Source organism: Oryza sativa, chromosome 8 (genome assembly GCF_034140825.1).
Source record: "Oryza sativa Japonica Group chromosome 8, ASM3414082v1".
Classification (NCBI taxonomy): Eukaryota; Viridiplantae; Streptophyta; class Magnoliopsida; order Poales; family Poaceae; genus Oryza; species Oryza sativa.
This window is the reverse complement of record NC_089042.1, coordinates 25,680,469-25,683,960: the sequence shown is the minus strand read 5'-3', so window position 1 is coordinate 25,683,960 and position 3,492 is coordinate 25,680,469. Positions and strand designations below refer to the sequence as shown.

At 45.1% G+C, this 3,492-nt stretch overlaps 1 pseudogene; it reads left to right on the top strand.

Annotated features, from left to right (window-relative positions):
• The first annotated feature begins 1,796 nt into the window (after positions 1 to 1,796).
• Positions 1,797 to 3,172, top strand: LOC107277961 (cytosolic sulfotransferase 5-like; annotated as a pseudogene).
• The last annotated feature ends 320 nt before the right edge of the window (positions 3,173 to 3,492 follow it).

Sequence of the window (3,492 nt, the reverse complement as noted above, 5' to 3'; positions counted from 1 at the left end):
AGCACCTCATGCTCTGCACAAGTGGCGAACCTAATTATCTAAGACTTGGACCAAAGAGAAATGGCCTTCAAATCACCATGAACGTGGCTCCTTCTTGCCTTCCTCTTGTTTCAGTAGCCCTATCTTCTCCTTTTCTGTAATTTTCTTTAGTCGCTCTGGTAAACCTTTGTATTTTGATCTTTTATTCCTTCTAATATAACCGGCAGATCTCATGCCATCTTAATTTTCAAAACAAAAAAAAAGATGCTCTGCTGATTTTTTTTTCTTCATGCTGTAGTTGATAGACGTCTTATATGTGTTCTGGAAAGTTTGGTCCCATGCATGATGGTCGGATGACACCGTTCGTACGGCACTGTTGATCCCGTACGTCTAGATGCATGAGACGTCGATGAGCCGGCACTAAATTCATGCGTTCACAAACGGTCCAGGCACTCCACAAACTGACTAGGAATGCCCAGGAGTAACAAACTTGGTGTTCACCTCGAGTGCTCAAAAGGATGAGCCTAGGTTACTCCGTTGCACTAAACATGCACCAGAGAAAGGAGAGGAGTGGGAGAGCTAAAGAATATACAATAGAGAGGGGGGGGGGTCTCATCTTACATTACATGAACTCATCAAAACAGAGGAGATGAAGTTAACTTGTCCATTCACTCAAAAACTAATAATCGCTACTAATAGATTAAAATTGGAAGTTCGACCCTCAGGGGGCCGTAAAGGAGTTTGGGTGGCATCAAACTATAACAACGGAATACGACGAGACAACAAACTTTCATATTCAATTTTTTAAAGGTCATAACGTAGATGAATAGAAGCCATGGCGAACCGGACAAGCAAGTAAAAGGACGGCAAATGAGTAATTCTATGCGGTTGGTGTGACTTTTAAAAACTATAAATGAAAGCCCGATTATGATAAGTTTTAATTTTTAAAATCACAAGACAATAAGATAAATGTTTAACAAATTTTAAACAAATAATGTGTAAAAATTTAGATAGCTTTGTATAGGTGTTAGCCGCGCAATATGCACGCCACCTAGCTAGTTATATTATCAAGATAATCTTAAAAGCATGCACCACGTTTAATGTGGTGGCTGAAAATCCCACATTAGTCGAGGAAAAAGAAAAAGATCTTATTATTAGATTACGGTGGGTCCGGATTATAACGGTGTAGATTGATTAATATAGTTGTATACGAGATACAATTATATATGTAGAAATAGAAGTTAACAATTATATATGAAATCTAAGCTTACAAAAATAAAAGCTAATAGTTGTATATGAAATCCAAATATTTCAATATATAATGGTACCTATAGAAATAAAATTTCAGAGTTGTATATTAAATTTAACTCTAAGTGAATTATCTACCTCTGTGCAAAACTATGCGGAACAATCCCCTTACTCACTACTCTATCCATCCCATAATATAGCAACCTAAAACCGGATGAGATATATCATGTTCAAATTCGTAGTACTATGATACATCAGTACATCTCATTCAGTCGTAGGTTATAATATACTGGATGGAGACGGTACATTTAATCGAGAATAGTCGAAACCAGGATTCTCTTTTTCGGTTTAGCCGATTTGATCTGAGGCCACCGATATACCGAAATTTTAAACAAAATTTAGTTAAATTTGAACAAATATTACCGAAATTCACGAAAAATTTAAAAAAAGTAGAAAAAATCCGGCCGAAATAATATCGTATCCAAACCTAGTCGACTGTACGAGAATATGATTCTTGAAATTTCAGTCCGAAATTTCCAAACCTAGTCGACTGTACGAGAATATGATTCTTGTATACCTTCATCGCGTGTTTCGGCTGGATGCTTGTGTTGATGGTACAGAGTTACGGAATACAGACTACAGAGACACAGGATCGAAGCTAGTGTAGTTGTGTTGTTGCTCCAGATCACTAAGCTCGCTCGTGTCAGTCGAGCAAACCTTAAGCAGCCATGGCTCAAGGTCAACTTGACGCCGAGAGCGTCGTCCCTACCGCCACCGGAGTCCGGAGGCGAGGAAGACGTTTTTGGCTGTTTCGTTTCCGATCATGTTTCCTCGATCGGTTTCGCCGCCGTATATGTCTTTCGTTAGGATGTACTGCCAACATCCTCGCGTCGCTTCCGACGAGGGAAGGATGGTGGACGGCGTTCGTCCTCTACCACGGCTGCTGGATGACGCAGCAGGCCGCCACGAGCGTGTCGCTGCCTCGCTGGTGCACGCCCAGTTCGCGCGGCGCCCCGACGATGTGCTCCTCGCCACCTACCCAAAGTGCGGCACCACCTGGCTCAAGGTGCTCTCCTTCGCCATCGCCAACCGCCGCCGCCGCCGGCGACCACCCCTTGCTCACCCAAAGCCCGCATGACCTTGTGCCGTTCATCGAGGTGCCCTTCCACCACCTCCACCCTCTCGCCGCCCTCGACGCGCTCCCCTCCCCGAGGCTGCTCTCCACCCACATGCCGCCCCAGCTGCTTCCCCGGCGCGTCGCCGAGCTCGGCTGCCGCATCGTCTACCTATGCCGGGAGCCCAAGGACGTCGTCGTCTCCCTGTGGCACTACATGAACAAGGTCGGCAATGGCTTCTTCCTCGATCTCGACAGGGCCTTCGAGCTGTTTGTCGATGGCTTCTCCCTGTACGGCAGTACGGGCCGATCTGGGATCACTGCCTAGGCTACTGGAAGAAGAGCATGGAGGAACCCGACATGGTGCTCTTCCTCAAGTACGACGACATGATGGCCGACCCAGCCGGCCACGTCAAGAAGCTCGCCGAGTTCCTCCGAGCCCCGTTCACCGACGAGGAGGTCGGCGCCGGCGTCGTCGAGGAGGTTGTGAGGCTGTGCAGCTTCGAGAAGCTGAGCCGCCTACCCGTGAACTCCTCCGGGGTGGTTGATCGGAGCAGTGGACGGCCGATGGAGAACTCGGTGTTTTTCAGAAAAGGTGAAGTCGGGGACTGGAAGAACTACTTGACTGAAGAGATGGCCAAGAAGTTGGATGCCGTTATTGAGGAGAAGCTGAAAGGATCTGGTCTCACCTTCTGATTATCTGAATCTGATATTTGTTAGTATTTTTTTTATACATTTATGCTTTGTGTGCTCCTGTGTAAAAGTACAATAATCCTCAGAATCTCTTGTATTTAAACTATGTCCCATTGTATGCACGCTTGCGCAAGAGTTGGAAAATCTTATATCGCTCACTGCAATAAAATGCAATCTATTTCTTGTTTTCAAGGGCTGGAATTTTGTGCGAACGTAGAAGGATTGCACATCAATATATTAGAAAGAAAAGGAGATTTTGTTACACAACGCAATCGGCCAAACAAGCCTATGCCAGAAGAAAGAAAGAAAAAAAAAAGAAAAAAATACTACTACGAAAAAAGGTTACTCCAACAAACGAGAGGGAAGAGGCGGAGCCACACTACACTCCTATCAAATCCCCAAAAGCGGCATTGTCTGCGGAAGACAACTGACGGCCTTCCGAGCGGATGGACTCTATA